Genomic DNA, 18,998 nt, shown 5'->3' on the forward strand with positions numbered 1-18,998 from the left:
CTCGGCCGTGGGGTGCTGCAGCGGCCTGAGTCCCCCGCACGACAGTGGGCCAGATCTGCAGGTTTCCTTTTCCATGTAGCACCACCATGTCCCACTCTTCTGCACCCACCGCTCCGGTGAGGGGCTTCAGGCTGGTCCTTGGGGGGCCCCCGATCCACTTGTCTGAGCTAGTCCAGCGCACCGGCCCTAGCAGTGGCCCCAAGGGCCCAAGGCAGCCCCAGGGATGGATTATGGGGTGCTGTAGGCTGGATCTGGCCTGCGGGCCGATGTTTGACAGCCCTGATTTCATGTTTCAGGACAAAGTTGGCCGGGATGCGGGTCCGTGAGCCAAGCTACTGACAGCGTGGGTAGGCGACCGCAGCTAATCTGTCTACAAAAGATGACCTAAAGGCTCTTCCTTATGGCTTGAGCTGCGCTGCTGATATTGTCTTTCTTAGCCCAAACTGTGTTTATGGTTCTAGTATTTCTCCATGTGAAATAACCCCAGCAGGCTGGGAGATCTCCTTGGGAAATGAGCAGCATCTGGATTCGTCCATTACACCTCATACTATATTGCTAGATCTCTGTGAATATATTTATACAGTGCGCAGCAGTGCCATTCGAGACGTGGCCACTAGGTTGAGGTAGGCTCCACCTGTTTCATGGACATTGTCTCCCGAACTAGAAGCAGTGTGATGCTAATGTGGTCCCACTGCAAGCATGCCAGTGGTCTCAGCACGGCACTGCCTGCTCTGGATACACCAGGCTTGCAGTTGCACATGCTGTGCAGGCTTTCCCACCCCCCAATTATAGTGACCAGAAGTGCATCCCACCTGTGATAGTGCCTCAGGATGAGAGAACTAATTGTGACCAAAAAGTGCTTATAAAAGCTTTTGGAAGAAGGACATCCTTGTCCTTCCTGTAGGGTCTTTCACAGACCTGGGGTTCTGAAGGGTGGTCTTAATTCAACTCAACTGCCAGGCCCCCCGTGCTGTTGTCTGAGCAGGGTCTGGAGATGTCCTGGAGCCTGGAGAGGCTGTGCCTCCACGAGATGCTGGCTTCTGTGTATCCAGCGTGTGAAGAGAGTGAAGGAGAAGCCAGATCACTTGTATTTAGGTGGTTTGCAGGTTGTTGAGTGAAGGATCAGCTCTACAGCCAGGTGTTACATACTGACTAGGGCAGGGGTCAGCAACCCCCAGCACGCGTGCCGAGCATGGCACACAAGGCCGTTTTGCTCGGCACACCACCACCAGCCTGGGCTCTAAGCAGCTGCTGCCAGCCATGGAGCCCTGGCTGCTACCAGCAGGCACCTGGGAGGCTGCAAGCAGACCGGTTTCTGTGGGTCATCTGCAGCTGTGAGGCTGCAAACAGCTGCTCTGGGCTCTGGCATGTCAGCACTCTGGTACCTTCCAAGGTAGACATTATGTTTTTTTTGGCATTCCAGCCAGAAAACATGGTCTACCCCTGGACTAGGGTGTTACTAATTTTGTTTTACCCTAGCTGGCAGAGATTATAGTAGAAGATGCAGCAGTGGAAAGGAGAGAAGATAAGAGGAGAATGATGATAAAGGAAGTGAGGAAGTTAATTTATTATGATTCACTGTTTGCTGTGGCTTTCACTACAAAGGAAACCACCAGCTGGAGCAGAGTAGTGGTCCAGCAGAGCTGATCAGCCCAAAGCAGGCCTACCCAAGAATCTGGGTTCTGCTGTCTTACTGCAGACAGACTGAGGCTGTGCTTACATATTTATCACTCAGTGCTGCTAATTAACCTGCCCGTGGTGCTTCTGGTTCAAAAGGTAACCAAGGCAGAACGGCATATAGGCCGTCCTCAGATTTATGACACAATTGGTTTCTGAAAACCATATCTTAAGTTGACGGGGTTTAGGTTGTAGCCGTGTTGGTCTAAGGACATAGGCAGACAAGGTTCCTTGGGTGAATCTGATATCTTTTATTAGACCAACCCAAATAGCTGGAGCTCCAAATAGTGCTCCAGCACACACCAACTGCTGAAACTTCCTTAGGCTGACAAAGGGTTTTTGAACCCGGAAGCTTGCTTAATAAATATTCTCCAACTATTTGGGATGGTCTAATAAAAGATATCAAATTCACCCAAGGAACCTTGTCTGCCTATCTTAAGTTGAAACGTTGTAACTCAGAACCAATTTTCCCATAGGAAACAATGTTATAAATGGGGGATTGGTTCCTGAACCAAGGCCGGATACCCTATTTTCACCCAAGATAACCCTGAATCTTGTACAGTACTCAATCAATTGTATAAAATAAACGTAGCTATATTACTTGTCTATATGTATTGTAAATATACCAGATCTGGGGGTCACACGTGCCTCCCCCAATCCCCTCTATGCCCTCCTGGACAAGCAGCAGGAGCCTCTGGACAGGCCGCAGCTTCTCCTGCGGCCGCCCAGCTCAGCCCCAGTACTACCTGCCTCACCCCAGTGCAAGCAGACGGATGAGCTGTGGTTTCTCCTGCGGCTGCCCGGCACAGCCCTGGAACTGCCTGCCTCATCCCGGTGGGGGCAGCCAGGGGAGCAGCTGGACAAGCTGCGTCTTGAGCTGTGGCTTCTCCCACGGTCGTCCTGCGCAGCCCTGGCACTGCCTGCCTCGCCTTGGTGCAGCCAGGGGAGCAGCTGGACAAGCTGCAGCTTCTCCTGCCACCCAGAGCCCTCGCTCCCAGAGCCCGGCGCAGCCCGATCTGGGCAGCGTTTGCCCCACCCCATTACAGCCACGGCCCTTTCCTTCCCCCTTCCCTTCCACCGGCAGACCTATATCCAGCATTCAGTGTTGTCAAGTTGAAACCCGTGTCGGAACTTCAAAACCCAGGTGTCAGTTTTACAAATGTAACTGCGGTTCATCCGAACTCGAACCGTTGTAAGTCGAGGACTGCCTGTACTGTTCTACAGTGTACAGCTGCTTACCATGAGAAGTTTTCTGTGTAGGCCTGCCCTGATTGCTTCATGTTCTCAAGCATCCAGAACTAAAGCTGTGGGAGTTTGTCAAACTTGGTCTAAGATGGTATTAGTTGCATGAAATAAGCATTGCAATGCATTGTATTTGTACCTACTGCTCTACTTGCCAGGATCAAGATATTTTAGGGTATCTGTGTTTCGATAGGGTATGTGTTTCTATTTGAATGGCCCTTACGGCGTTGGAATTGTCAGGTGTTAGTTGTTGCGTGTGCTTTTTGAAAATGTAGCTCATGCTTCACATACTAAGCTGGCTTCCATATTTTTCTGTTTTGACGTTGAGACTGACTACTAGAAAACACAACAAACTTAAATTTTAGATTCCTCTGCTTAAACATACAAAAGGATGGTGATAATAGCAGGAGGTGATGTAGCATCTCTGCAACTTGAATGAATGAACCCGTTCTAAACCTTCAGAGAGTTCTTCTGGACTTAAATCTTGTATACTAATTTGGGGCCCAGAGAAGATTTTTAGCAACCTGATTATAAAGCCCTGGTGAAACAGCTCTCATTTAAATGTAATGATGCAACTTACTCTGGATTCCTTTAAGAGTCAATTGGACATTTATCTTGCTGGGTGGGATCCTGTGACCCCAGCTGACTTCCTGCCCTTGGGGCAGGGGGCTGGCCTCGATGATCTTCTGAGGTCCCTTCCAGCCCTAATGTCTATGAAACTTGGGGAGGTAACAAAATAAAGAGACAATCATAAAATGCTCTTGAGGCAGATATTTTATTTTTATTTTCAATTTTTTTTTTTAAAGAGGGGTGCCTGCCTCTGGCATGCTTACCTTACCAGCTGTATAGCCAGAACAGTGAGGGTAGGTAGGCATCATGGGCCCTGCCTACAGATGTAGCCTGTCCATTCTTGTCCACAATCGGATACTAACATTTTGAAGATTCCTTTCCCCTGTGCCCCTCAAATCCCCAAGTAAAAAGGAAAGTCATCATGGGTAACCGCCCCTTTGCCATTTCCCTGATATGTCATGGCAGAGCTGCTCCCATTCATATGGACCCAACCCAGAAATGCAATAGTGAAGCTACTCTGGAGGTCTGCCACACCCTCCCCCCCTCCCTTTCCATTTTCAACTGCTTTTGAGGCCTTGGTGTATGGCATGTTTGTGAGCAGCTCTTGGGATGACCTCGAGCAGCTTCTACAGTAAAACTTGACAGCAGTTGGGCTAGCAACGTACTGATAGTCCTGCTTATCATGCTGACCTTGTTGTTTCCTTGTGCTTTCCCCTTCTTCCCATCCTCCCACCCCCGTATACAGTGTCCGTTTCTTGCCTTTCATCTTATATTGTAAGATCTTTGGGGCAAGGATCCGTTTTTTGTTCTGTTTGTTCAGTAGCTCGTGCAGTAAGTTCCTGGTCCATGATTAATGTGGTGTATTACAAACAAATAATTACTGGAGGTTGGCAGATTTTAGCAAAACAGGAAAGTAAGACTGAGCATGTTTTCCATGCTTCAGTTGTTTTCCGGAAAGACCTCTAATGCAGTAGTTTGTTACCAGTGTCCTGTGTTGCTCCCTGGATTGTCTAGCAGAGCTTTTTTTTTTTAATTTTACTTTGCAGCTGAATGTGGACATACAGCTCAGAAGAATGGAGTGGCTGGGCTTCTAGCTCTTGATTTAGATCCATTGATTTCTGCTGTGGGCAGTGGGGTCCACAAAGTAGAAAAACTTCATGTGTACATTAAGCTTTTTTATTTTCAAGTTTAACTGCGGTGTGCTGTGCTGCAAGAGAATGTTTGCAGCCCTGCAGTCTTTGTAGAAATGATACCAGCAATGAGAATGACAAGGAGGTACCCATGGAAAGGGAGCTAAGTAGCAACAATGGAGGAAGAAGATAGTGCTCCTTCTTGCCCATGTAAAAGATATGGAAATAAGGTGACTTTGACATGAAGGTAAGCTGCAGACTGAGTAAACAGACATGGTTAGATGTGAAGATATCTGGTAATGAAGTAGCAGTGTAACTTGTAATTTCTAGTCTGTCATTGCTGTTTTGCAATATTAGACCTAATGATTTTTTTCCTGAGTGTAAATGTAACCACTGTTTTGGGGCATAGGATACAATGAATGGATTCAGGTTTTTAAGGGTTCATATTCTGTATAAAAACAAGCTAGATAAATTGCAGGATTTGAAAATCTATGTGTTATCCAAAGCAACAAAAATGTGGCACTATGCTCATTTATAACATGAATAAGATCCTTGTATACCAGTTGTACACTATATTTACTTTACAATTCTATTTAGAACATAAAAAGTTGTATGCTCTGCCCTGCATTCCCCTCCTGACTTCATCTTTTCTCAAGGATGTGTATTTCCTGGAGTCTTTTATTCTTTGAAGTCTTCGTCTCCCTGCACTGTCTTATGCCTACCAGTTTGTCATATAAAGAGCTTGAAAAAATGATCAGCCACCTAATAAATAACTAAAACGGAGAACAAAAATGAGGATGCCTGTTGTTCAGCAGTAGCTATCAGAGCAAGAAATGAAGCATTTCTTCTCAGGTTTAGTGAAAAAGAACAATGTGTAGGTCTTTTAAATGTAGTACCTGGAGTCTCTTTAGAGGTGCGGTCCCTGGTTAGTAGTTGTCTGATAAATATGAAGCCTTTTCTAATCACCTTTTTCTTGGTGGGAGAGAGACATGATTATGGTTTGGATGGTGGTGAAACCTTACACTTTTTAACCTTCTGTCACCCTTTGTCTCATGAATTGTCCTTCTCAGAAATTGAGTCTGCTGCTGTTTACAGCTCTTCCCAGCAGAAGCAGGGCAAAAGCAATGTGGTCCTTTATGGATGCATTAGTGCCCACAGGATGCTTAACTAGTAAGTTAACTCGGGTGGGTTTTTTTCTGTAGATTTACAGTTTTCTTGCACATTGCTCAATTAAGACTTTTGTTGGATGTGTAGTAGTGCTCCTAAACCAGAAACAATGTTAGATTTCATAAGCATGACAAATACTATGCTATAATACAAATGAATGCTATTTACCCTCCTGAAAATGGACATCCATTTTGGTCCCCCCTTAAAATGGAAATAAAGTGCCAGGATACAGTTAAAGTGAATAAAAGGAGAAGTTACTGTATGAAGAAAAGTTAGAAAGGTTGTGAATATTTAAAGAGGAGTTGAAATTAGTGGATATCATGATGTAAACATAAAGGACAAATTAAATACTTCAATTCTCTTTTTTTTTTTTTTTACCTTGCAACAAGTAAAGGGATGGCTAATGAAACTGGAAGAAAGCAAAATTAATTGTTTTTAACAGCACAATTATACTGTGGCCAAAACTTAACAGGATTCAAAAAGTGTTTGCTGCCTAAAAAATAAGCAGCCAGTGGCATTTCCCCATCATTTACATGAGCAGGAGCACATGCAGTTTAGTTCCCTTTCCATGGCTACCTCCTACTCATTTTCCTTGCGCATAACAACAGAGATTTTTTTTAAGTATATAAACTCTCATGCATCAGGGCATGAACGAGCCTTTGCAGAGGTTTGGGGGGAAAATCCATTATATAGGTACATTCATAATGGCCTATTTTGGGCTTTTGTGAATTTTGAAGCATCCACTGCTTTGGTAGTTTGGTATTGCATAAAAATCTTTAAAACTTTAGCTAACTAAAAATAGAAGTGTGTCATAATTGCTTTACTGATACTAATAAAATGAGATGATATATATATTGGGTTAAGATGTTTTAACAAGTCCACACCCTCCCCTCCCCCACCATACACGCGCTCTCACACTTTTTTGCATCTTCTGCAATGTGGGTAATGAAAGTGAATGAACTCTCATTATTGATTTCTGCTAGGCACAGCACTGCTTTGACTTCATACACTGCAGAGGAATGCTTTGTTTTAAAGCTTTTCATGTTATCTTATTTTCTAGAAATGTTTATCTTGGACTAACCCTTACAAAATTTGCACTTACACATTCTAAATGTTGTTTCATATTAAAGTTATTTGTCCCTTTTAAAGACTCTACAAGTTATCCTTCTACAAAGCAAGATGCATTTTAAAAATGCTTCGATGCAAAAATTCATAGTAGTGGCTCCCTGCCAAATACAACATGACTGGCTGCGTTTGAATGGTGGTTGTTGTAATCACTATACTTGCCTGATGTCATGTGAGAAAAGTAGTACTTGTGAGTGATTTAGATTTATTGTTGCATGACTACTTGCTCATGCTTTATCTCTGAGCTCTTTTTGGCTGAACACAAAAAGTTGGACAGTAGATTATTCATACAAAAAATAAATGATTTAGCTGCCTTTCGTAGGAGACATTTTTGAAGGTGTGGTGTTAACATGTTAGTGGACGCCTGTAAAAGTCCAGGGTCTGTACAAAACACCTAAAATGAATTGGCTAACATTATACCTTAATTCTTTATCTGGACAAGATGCATATCCATATGCAACTCTCTCTTTTGATATTTCTTCTTCATGAGATGTCCAAGCCTGGAACCCCTGTTTTCGCTCTTATTTTTCTCATAAAAAATAAGTAAGAATGAAATATGCACTTAAAACCACTAAGCTGCAGAATACATACGTATTCATCCTTCAGATGGACCACACAGTCTCCTTCACTAGAGACAGAAATTACACATAAATCAGTGTAAGTGATCAGAAACTGGTTCAAATCTGTAACACAACAGAAGTTCAGTGCACATAAGCTGCTTTCAAAATGGCCAGAATCAGTTTAAGATGAACTGGTTTAAGATGAGATAAATGGCCAGTTTATGATAAATGGCCAAAACCTGGATGGATGGTAGTATCAGACTTAATTGATCTAGGTTAAATCGGTTTACTGAACTTCTGTCCCAGATCCCCTCCAGATTCAGTTCAACTCTCAGTCCCCCAGCTTCCCAAAATACTTTGCAGGGTGTGCAGGCTAGCCTTGGCCCAAGCTGTCTGCTCCAGCTGAGCAGAGAGGCATGGTCTAGCACCCCCCAGCTTCTGGCCTGAGCCACTGCAGGCACATGATCACATTTCCAGAATGAAAAGTGAGCGTCTGTTCACGTGCTTATCGGTTAAATCTATGCAGTTTAGCCTAATCTGCAAATATTGAACCAATTCAGCCTCAGGCTTTTTGACGGTCTGTACTTAGCCCTTGTCTTTGCCATTGGTTCCTGTGGTTCGGCCTTAGAGTTTGTCTTTGCTGTAGATGGTTCTCAAATCTTGCTTGGGGAACAGAAAGGAGTCCAGTGTTTCATATCAACCTCCTCAAGCTAAAGGAAGACAGAAGTAACTTCCCATTTCTTCTCCTTCTCCCATTTGGAGCTGTTCAGCTTCTCAGAGAATGGAAGGATTCTACTATTATGCCCCTTCCATTGCCTTTTATAGTTTGGGTTGTCTTCCTTTGTGCCTGTTGCTGTTTTGCAAAACTATTTACACTGCAGCCTCCAGGTTAATCCAGGTCTTCACTGAAATTGACTAGGACCTTGTTAATTTCATCCTACCCTAGCTGGCAGAGGTTATATTAGAAGATGCAGCAATGGAAAGAAAAGAGGATAAGAGGAGGAGAACGATGATGCAAGACTAGAAGAAGCTCCTTTGGAATGATTCACTTTTGGATGAGTTATTTCTTCAATCCTTCAAGGTTAGGAGCTTCTTTTTTTAAGAGATTTTTTAGCAGAAGTAGACATGGGTCCTTGTACCAGATATATGAATTTATCAAATGCACAGATTTCAGTAAAAGGTGCTGTGATCATCCAATATTGGGTTTCCCCTGGTAGGAAAATATTTTGTTCATCACCATGCACTTCATTATTATTGTGAAAGTTGAATTCAGTATTGAAGCAAGAACAAGTCTTTATTTAGAAAAGGGAAGCAAAGTTATGATTCTGGCTTTGACAGGCTTTACAGCTGACTTTTCTCTTGTGTCTTATGGAAGGATTCTTTATATCTGGGCACGGTTCTCATGGTCATTTGTCACAAGGATTTTTATTTCCTTTGCTTTAAATTACCGTATTTGGTGAAAAAGCTGGGTGGTGAAAATGAATGTGGGCAAGCCTTCTCTCCCCTCTCTGAGCTGAGGGGCTACTTTCAGGCCAGCCACCTGGCCTGGAAATGTTTACATTTACATACCAGGATCTATTCCTCCATTGGTCCACAAGCAGGTGTAGAGTAAAAAATATAACTGTACAAACTAATACCTACACAAAATGAATGACAGCTTTTCTCTCTTAAATCTAACCATTCATAACTAAAAGCCTCTGCCCAATGTTTGTTTTATGTAGTAAACATGACTCATGTTCTGTAGTCTTGCCTTTCTGTGTTTGTGGTACAATGGTCAGAGAAAGGAGTTTGTTTTATATTGTGGCACATTTTTTCTTTAGCTGCATACAAATGACTTTAATCTCTAGGTTTAGATTTCAGTAACCTGCTTCCTGGTTTGTGGTATTAGCTGCACAGGACATCCTCTCATCATGTAGTACCACATTCAAAAAGAACAAAAATACTCAGTCCTGGTGTGAGTTGGAGGGGGGACATTTAGGAACACTTGCCATTGATTTTGGTTTTGCTAGCTAAAAATGCAGGCTGCTGCATTCTCTTCATGTTTCTCTACAGTCAGCTCTAACATGGCATAAACTGTAGGAACAAAAGTAACAGCATCGTTTTCTATTTTTGCAGTTGTACAGTGGCATCATGCTTTGTCGCGCTCTTTTCCCCCTCTTCGGGTTTAATGCTTGGCTTGTAGAAGTTTTGCCTAGTTATATTCTCATACATTGGAGAACATAAAATATTTATTATATTGGAATGGCAAATTTTGATTCAGCTGCTAGAACAAAATTATGCATGTTTGGATATTGACTTAAACCTGAGTCCCAATATTACTCTGAGTCAGTCTGCATCTTGACTGCTCTACAAATAAAAATGTCTTTCTGGACTTGGCCTGAAGACTGTCTGCTAGTAAGATCATTTGATCTTTGTTCATGAAACAACAAAGGATGGAAAAGCATCTCATGTTCCACTTCCAAAGGCATTTTGCTTTTTTCCTCAATCCCCACAGGCTAGATCTCCAACACTAGCAGTGGAGGCTGCTGATAAATCTATCTTTAGAGGCATATTGCAAATTGGGTGTTACAATGACCACATTTAACTGGTTTGTTTATATTCAGCATAGCAGTAGAGATTAAACAGTTTACTTAAAAACTTGCTGGTTGGCAGTTTTTCTAAATGTACAAAAACTGGCTTCCCCCTATTTTCCTTAAAGCAAAACATAAACCCCAAACCTTGAGAGATTCCTCAGTAAGCTGTCAAATTACTAAACATACTAAATATCCCACATATGATCAGACAGAGGGCGAGGTAGATTTGCACCTTCCTAGACTAATTAAATTAGAGATGTACAGCATAAGCCCTCTGTTTATGAAAGTTTACTTCATCAGATACTATGAATAGACTAGAGGAAGCTGAATAGCTAAATGGAAAGCTCTAATTAGAGTACCAAGGGTAGGGAAAAGGGTAGGAAAAAGAAGGGGGCACTGCTGAGAGAAAGGTAAGGTGGATAGAAGGGAGAAAAACAAAGTGGTTAATCCAATAAGGGACATAGAGCTTATAAAAACTAATCCAAGTAATGTGATAAGAATCCATAGTCTTAGCTAAGATGAAGGGCAAGCAAACTTTTTCAAGCTGCAGGTCAGAACCACCCAGCTTCTCTCTACTGTGGACCAGGTGACTTCAGCATCATGTCAAGGCTGGTGGGGGACTTTCCCGGTGTCCCCATTGGAGCCATGCATCTGGGAGCTGTGCGTCTGCTGCGACTGCTTTACTAAGTTGCCTGCTTCTGGTCTGGGGTGTGAATATAGCTTTCAGCTGAAGCAGGGCTGGACTGGGCAAGGGAGGGGGGGCAGGGAGAAACAGGAGCAGCACGGAAGCAGCTTCCAGCTACCTGGCTCTGACGCCATGATGCCGCTGCTGGTTCCAGTCCCTCCCCCTGCAAATCTTCAGCTTCATTGTGGCCTGTACATCACCAACTCCTGATTTAGACAATAGTTCAGGGGTAGGCAACATTTTTTTGTCGGAGTGCTGAAAAAACCACAACGTCTACCTTGGAAGGTGCCAGAGTGCTGGCATGCCAGAAAAACAAAGGGTGGGGGGGTTACATGGCAGGACACACTGCATATTAGTACATTTAATAATCATAAATGTTGCTTTTGTTGTTGTGTATTACTTTTTTGTTGAGCATGTTGCAATGACAGAGAGAGAGAAAAGAGAGACAAATAAGAGGAGAGAGAGAGAAAGATAAAGAAAAAGGAGAGCAGAGAGAGAACCAAACACATGCACACAGAGAACCATGTGCACGAACACAGAAAACCAGAACACACCCAGAACAGATGCATGCACACAAACATCTGGAACCAGACACATGTGTGCACACAGATGCACAGAGGCAGACATGCACAGAACCAGATGTGTGCGTGCATGGAATCAGGCTCCTGGGCCACTGGATAAAGTCCAACCCAACAATGTCCTGGTCCCGCCAAAACCCCTGTGCTTCCCCTGGGAGCCAGCCCTCAGGCTACAGCACAGCTGGCTGAGGCCCTGGCCTGTAGCCTGCGCATCAGCCCAACCACCCACCCGCCCCGCACAGCTAGGTCCGCAAAAGGTACAGTGCTCCTGGTAAGGGGCAGCTCAAGCCTCATCCTGGTGGGGGGCTGGGCCTGGGCTGGGCCTGGGCTGGGCTTGGAGCAGCTGGGAGTCAAGTGGGCTTAGCTGCAAGCCCTGCTGCAAGCAGCCTGGGCTCCGTGGTTGGCAGCAGCTACTAGAGCCTGGGCTGGCTACAGCCAGGAGGCTGCAAACAGCTGCTCTGGGCTCCGGCATCAGCTCCATACCGACTGATGTAAGTGCACCTCAGAGCGGGCAGTAGGGATAGAGCCTGAGGCAACACAGCCCTCCCGCTGTCTGCTTTGAGGTGCATGTGCAGTCACTGTCAGCATGGAGCTGATGCTGGGGCTGTGGAGCCTGACGCAGCTGTTTGCAGCTTGCCTGCTGCAGCTGCCCAGAGCCCAGGCTGCCTAGAAACAGCTGTGCCGGGCTTCGGAGCCCAGTCATCAGCTCTGTGCCGGCAGCAGGGAAGAGGCTGGGCTTGCACTGCCTCAGGCCGCTCCTTCGCTGTCTGCTCCAAGACGCGCATGCACCTGCTGGTATAGAGCTAATGCCGGAGGCCAGAGCAGATGTTCGCAGCCTCCTGGCTGCAACCGACCCAGGCTCTGGGTAGCTGCTGCCAACCACGGAGCCCGGTATGCTTGCAGCAGGGCTTGCAGCTGCCTGCTAGGAGCAGCCCGGGCTTCGTGGCTGGCAGCAGCTGCCTAGAGCCCAGGCTGGTGGTGGCATGCCGAGAAAAATGGCCTCGCATGCTATGCTCGGCACACGTGTCGGGGGTTGCTGACCCCTGCTATAGTTAATCAAATCCAGTCTGTCATTGATTTCCTGTTCCAAAATGTTCTGTTCAAAGTTGTTTTTAAAGTTGTGTTATCTAAGAAGAGCCCCTCTAAGGTCAGAGGTATCGATGCAGGTAAATGACCATTGGATGTTAAGTCATTAGTGATGTCTGAAGTATTCAAGCTGGAAACTGTAGGTTACAACCAAAGGGATTCTGTTATTTTTGTCTCGGGGTTGGTATTTTAGCAGATTACAATATGGTCTTTGTCTGGCTCTCAACACGGACCATGTTATCACCAGACCAAATAACAGGTTATAACATCCGAGGTTCATTTACCTGCACTACTGCCAACATTATATATGTAGGGACTTACTCAAATTGCAATTTCATGGAAATTGCTTAATCTGGTATTGTCCCCATTAAAAACCAAAAAAAACTTACTGAAAATAAAATTCTGGCTCTCCAGTGGGATCCAATAGTCTTCAGGGCCTCTGCAGACTGCCTGTCATGCAGCCCCACTACTCTCCACCAGTCAGTGTCAAGGGGTGGGGCCATATTACAGATAGGCCTCGCAGCTAGTCAGAAACATAAGCCTGCAAAACTGGTGGCTGGCCCTGCAGTCTTCCTGCGAAATCGCCTGGTTGCCTCCTCAAGTTGGGTAGGGTCCTACATATAGCACATCTACTTAGTGCTCCTCTGCTGTCTACATTAGACAGACAGGACAGTGAATGAACGCTGATGTGACATCAGCACCAGAAAAACAGACAAGCCTGTGGCTGAATACTTTAACCTCTCTGGACTTTCCATACAGACCTCTTGAGTTGCTGTTCTTAGACAACAAAACTTTAAAAATGAAATTCAACAGGAAATTGGGGAAGAAGAAATTGTGCACAGACTAGATTGTTAAGTATAGTGTAAACTGGTGGTGATCAAACTTTTCCTTCCCGGGCCGGATGGACAGTGCCCAGTCTCCACTGGCTGGATCCTGGTGCCCAGGGCAGGTATGGCAGGGCCCCATCTGGCTGCACAGAGGGAGCTGGAGACCATGGCCCAGGTCCAATCCAGCCCTGTGGGGAGTAAGGGGGTTTGGCAGTTTGGCAGTGGGGGAGGGTGGCTACTGCTCCCCTACTGTAAAATTTTCCAACCTATACAGAGCCTTGCAGGCCAGATGCTATGGCTGCAGATTGCATTTGGCCTGTGGGCTGGAGATTGAACACCCCTGGTCTAAACTGAGGCTACAGATTTGTATCCTGTTCCCTAGATTAGTTTTCTGAAGCTCCACATCCCTCAGTGAGTTAACTGCTTGACTCTTCTCTCTCCTAGAGACCTTGCCTCTCTCAGTAGCACCTTTCCTTTTCCCTTTCATCTTTCTTACCCTTTGGATTCAAATCAGAGCTTTCTCTTTAGCAGTTATGCTTCCTGCAGTCCCTTCACAGTATCTGATGAAGAGAGCCTTCTGCTTATGAAAGCTTATGCTGTACATCTCTGATTTAGTTTGGTCTAAGAACTTGCAATGTACCCTGCCTTCAGACTAACATGGGTAATTACATCTTCCAACTTATGATTTAACATAGTGCATCTGCTTAAGAATTTAACATGCTAATTTGCAATAAATTTCAGTCAGTTCTGAGTCCCTTGAAGGAGATGGTCAATTAAGGCAGTTTGCTTTATGAAGTTAATTTACTTAACAAAAAAATGTGCATTCCCTATCTTTACTGGCTTTCTCTATTTGCAAACAAAAGCATCTGATGCTATTTGACCTTTAGGAGCATTTCCGACTTTAAGGCTACTTTATCTATAAAAAGGAGACAGAATACATTAGAGAAGAGTGTTAGCTGGGTAGCTTCAAGGTGACTTGAAAAGAAACATTCCATATATTTTTGGCAGTATTTATAGAATAAAAACACTGGTAATGAACATTGTACCAAAACCATATCAACTAAGTTCATCTTTCAAGAAGTACTGATCCATGAACCAGATCATGAATGGTTTGTTTGACTTGGACTGATGAATGGAAGACAGAGGGCGTAGACAAGAGTCTACTACACTGGCCTTGAGGTATGGGTTATCCTTTCCGGTATTTTCAAGCGAGAGGTTGAAAAAACAGTGAAGAACAGGCAACCTTGGAAGCTGTGCCTTTTGATGAGTATCTTCCCAAACTTAGTTGTTGCATCGTGACTGAGAAGGAAAAAAGTATACACTTCTCGGCCTATACAATACATCTGAGCTTCCCAAAAAAATACAGGTCTGTATGTGTACTTTGACTTTGCAAATGATACATGCAATCAGAATTAGACATTTTATATAAGGTTCCTATTTGGCATAAATCAACTCTAAATGAGTTGAGGTTTTGCACTGAAGGTTTGGGGTTTTTTTTAAGTATTTGCACACTTGGCATGATGTGAATAAGATAAAGCATGTGTTTGCAAAGTGCAGTTAATTTGCGGAACTCATTACCACAGGAAGATGTAGAGGCAGATAGTATAGCCAGGTTCAAAAAGAGACTAAATAAATTCATGGATGATAGATCTATGAATAGCTATTAAACAACAGTCAGAGGTATATCCTCTGGCACCTCTAAACTAGTGATGGTGGATGCCAGCAAGGGTATGATGAGATGGATCATTCTAGATATACTCTGTTCACATGCTCTCCCTTTTGAAGCATCCACTCCTGCCACTGTCAGATGCAGGCTGTGTGGTTAGTCTGGCACTTCTTATGGTTTTATGCTGTTGAAACTGTGCGCGAGACAAAACCTTTTGTCATTAGAGACTGTCATAGTGCTGGCTGCTTAAAGATTAGCATTGTGCTGGGTTCAGCTGTTTAATTTACAGCATCTTTGCTTTTTATGCATCTCTTAGAGAGAGAGAGAGAGATTGCATGAGCACCCTTCATTTTAGAGATTTATTTTTGTGTGGGGGAAGTAAATCTCATGATTTCTAAATGAGGTTATATTGTGCAGCACACAAACACAGGGTTAAGTATGCTGACTCTCTCTATCTTGGGTTTACCTCTTTGTGGGACATGTCCAGTGAAACCATTAGTTTCCTTTGTAAGCAGGATCTGCTTCTATCCAACACAGGCTGGTTCAAAACTTGTATTGCAATAAACTTTTTCTAAAGCTTTAAATGTTATCCGTGGCCAATGGTGGGCATGTGTACATTTATGCTAGGCAGATGCCCTCAAACATGCTGCTTAATATGACTGCATTGCTGCTTCTTGGGGGGCCTAACCCACCTGAACCAGCGTGTTATGTTTGTGGTATTGCTGCTTAGCACACTAAGACTGCATACACACTTTCAGACTATCTGGGATATTTCTTCCAAGTTTGTATTCCTAGTAGAAAAACTTACCCAGGGACACGTGAACCAATATTCGATTGCTGAACCCTTAAAGAGCAGAGAGTTTGCAGTGCTGACGCTGCAGCCAGGGGGCCCATACTTTTCGGCATGCTCTGCAGCAGGGGTGAGCAAAATGCAGCCCGGCGGCCGGATGTGGCCCGCCAGACCATTGCATCTGGCCTGCGGAGCCCCTAAAAATTTAGAAAATTAATATTAATCTGCCCTGGGTTGCCTGTCATGCGGCCCTTGATGGCTTGCCGAAACTCGGTAAGTGGCCCTCTGCCCAAAATCATTGTCTGCCCCTGCTCTGCAGACTCCCTCGTTCTGCCTGGTGACAATAGCAGTAGGCACAAAGCAGCCCTGATTGGCTGACTCTGAGCTATCTGAGTCATCTTGCATCTCCTTGCAGTACAATGTAGGAATGTGAAGGGAGCGTGTTCTTCTCTGTGCTCAACTGGAGCAGCGGAGTCCAATGAGTGACACTGTCAGATGAGGGAGGTGATGGGAGCAAAGCACCCTGGGATGCTGCAGGACTGTGCTGTGGCTTCTCTCAGAAGAGAACTTGTATAGGCATTCACTCTTTCACAAGAAACTCTCCTGGGAATGAGTTAACCTTGGTTGTTCCCAGGTTATTTTTTCTCTTAGAGCAACCTTTTTTTGCTCTGGGAGAAACATTCAGAACATCTGTACGTGTATGGTTTCTACCGGGAAACTGGTGACGCTCCCAAGAGAAACTGAATGTCTGTATGTGGCCTAAGTTTGTAGTATAGACCTAGTTAGTGAGAAGTACCCTTGCCAATCAAAACGCCACCAAGGCACAGTGTTTATAACACTTTCAAGAGACAGCAAATGGACCTGAGCTTGCCACTGTCACTCTAGTAAATGCGGTGTATTTTAGAGCTGTTGGTTGTAGCCATGTTGGTCTAAGGACATAGGCAAAGTTCTCTGGGGAGATGTGATTATCTTGTATTGGACCAACTAAATGTTTTGTTGGTCTAGCAAAAAATATCACATCTCCCCAAAGAACTTTGTCTGCCTGCCTATTTTAGAGGCAGCTGAACCCAGTGGGTGCCATTACAGCTCGTACAAGTTGAGAGAATTGCTGAGCCTGTAAGCTAGCTAGCTTTGGAAAGCTCCCTGGGCATGCAATCCCCAGACATCTCATTCCTGTAAAACAGCAAGGCACACTGCCCTCTCAGATTCATAGCAATGTTTTTTGTCTGACATCCTCATTAGCAATTTGTTCTAACATGTTGGAATTCTGCTTGCTTTACAGGCTAATTAAAATTTGAGAGAAAAGAGAGCCACAAACTGTGTAACAGTGCCAGGTAAAAGTCCACATAGCAAAATGCCCGACTCTTTCAGCTGTTGTAGGCAAAGAATTCCTGTTGAAACTTACTAGAGACTATTTCTCTAAGCTGGGAGCAAAGTTTCTCCTAACAGTGAGTAAAAAATAAATAAATAAATAAAAATCAGCCATGGAACCTGTTTCCAGCTAATTCCAGCTCCATCATGTGAGTGTGAATTCTGAATATTCTGCTGTTCCTTTAGCCTCAGGAAAAAGCTCCTGACAGATTGAAATTGCTTATAGCTGCTCACTCAGTCAAGCCTGCATTGGCAAGCAAATTCTGTGGATTGCTTAGAATTGTTGGCAGCCCTGTAAGGGTGTTTTCCTTATTAAAATGAACAGCAGATCTTCTGTTTGTCAGGAAAGCTTTGTAAATCTTGTCTCTGAAAGCAAGATCGGTTGTTGCATTTATAGCTGGGTACATGGAGGGACAGTGTTCACTAACATGTTCAAATTAGTCAAACACAAGCAATTCAAAATAATGTATATCTCAGCAATCTTCCCCTCCTCCCCCGAAGAACTCCCATTTTGCTTTGCATTGTGAAATCTACAGTTTACAGTGGAATTCACCCTGGCTCTAGGTTGATGGGAGTTTTTGGGGTGGATTTTTAACATAAAAATCCCTTGATCGTTGTGGGGATCAAAATGGGATGCAGCATGTTTTGAAAGCTCTCTAGTTAAATTGTGTAATTAAGGACAGTTGCTCCTTCTGTAAGGGCCAAGTCTCTTGTCTACAATCTCCATCAGAGGTCTTCACGTCGAGGTAATCTGAAACAGAACAGAGTTAATGTAACAATTTTGCAACCCTTTTGGATATCTAATAATGAACAAAACTGTAAATTCCTGGCAGCCATCTTGGAATCCAAGATGGGTACCACAACAGAAATGTTACAATTTGGTTCATACAGTATTGGTTTTGTCCCTGGAATTAATTTTCTAACCCTAGTGGGGGATGAAATATTGACCAAAACATGAGTTGATGGAAGTCATCTTGGATTCCAATATGACAGCTATATGCACTACTTGCCATGTTGGCAACATGACTTTTCTGACAGGTTGTCCACCTCTACCTGAAAGATGCTGCTGCTGCTTGTGGCAATGAGTTGCTTGTGGGGCATGATATTTTACCCTTTTTTTACTGTACTACTAAGGACTTTTCATGCAGGTGCCATTCTGTTATGCTCTGGTTCCCTGTGTATATGTAGGTCTCTTAGAGTAAGGAGGCGGGTAGTGCAGTGATTTCAGAGTGCTGATGGCATCCAACCGTCTTTCTTGCTTAGTGTTAAGAAATAAGAGTCCAGTGCCTCAACCAGCATTTAGTTGAGACTGGGGCATGGTAAGCCCCTGAGTTGGAGGCACTGTTGGTGCCTTGGAGGGAGGATGTCTTCCACTAGTTAGTCACAACTTGAGTATTTATTAGATCTTTGATACTGCTGCTGTACAATATTTCAACAATAGCTAATAAAAGATAACCTAGCTATACTTGGGCAGAGACTTTCCTTTTGCATGTTGACCTTGCTGTTGTTACCCTTTGTCATTTTAGTACATAGGACTGTGTGTTAAAGTTTGGAGGCTGAAGCTGCAACAGCTGCTTGCCTCATGAGCAAGGATCCTGGTTTTCTCTGATTTTAAAAAAAAATCCCCAATTTTTGGATTTTAAGTAATCCAAAATCCACATTTTTCCGTGATCAAAATGAAATGCTGCTATTTGTGTGTATGTAGTTTCATTTTAATCATGGAAAAATATGGTTTTCGGGTTACTCTTTTTTTTAACCTGAAAATTGGATTTTGTTTTTTTTTTTACCAGAGAAAACCAGGATCCCTGCCGATGAGGGGGAGACATCTTGCTGCAAGTGCATAAACAGGATTCCTGGTTCTGTACTGACTACTGTGCGGGCCGGCTCCCAGTCCCATCCTCGCCGGGCGCAAGCCGGGCCCGTCTGTGTGCACGCGGGCTGTGGCCGGCAG

At 44.1% G+C, this 18,998-nt stretch overlaps 1 protein-coding gene across 3 annotated transcripts in view; it reads left to right on the forward strand.

Annotated features, from left to right (window-relative positions):
- Window positions 1-296: 296 nt before the first annotated feature.
- GCLC (glutamate-cysteine ligase catalytic subunit) overlaps window positions 297-18,998 on the forward strand; it is a 47,937-nt gene continuing 29,235 nt past the window's right edge. The window contains exon 1 of one of the 3 annotated variants that reach the window (XM_025205129.1): window positions 297-347. The gene's annotated coding sequence lies outside the window, so the exon portion shown is untranslated. Of the gene's footprint in view, window positions 348-8,533; window positions 8,553-18,998 lie in introns of those variants that run through there. The other 2 variants (XM_025205131.1, XM_025205130.1) reach the window with 2 other exon arrangements.

This window comes from Alligator sinensis, unplaced genomic scaffold (genome assembly GCF_000455745.1).
Source record: "Alligator sinensis unplaced genomic scaffold, ASM45574v1 scaffold1012_1, whole genome shotgun sequence".
Taxonomy (NCBI): Eukaryota; Metazoa; Chordata; order Crocodylia; family Alligatoridae; genus Alligator; species Alligator sinensis.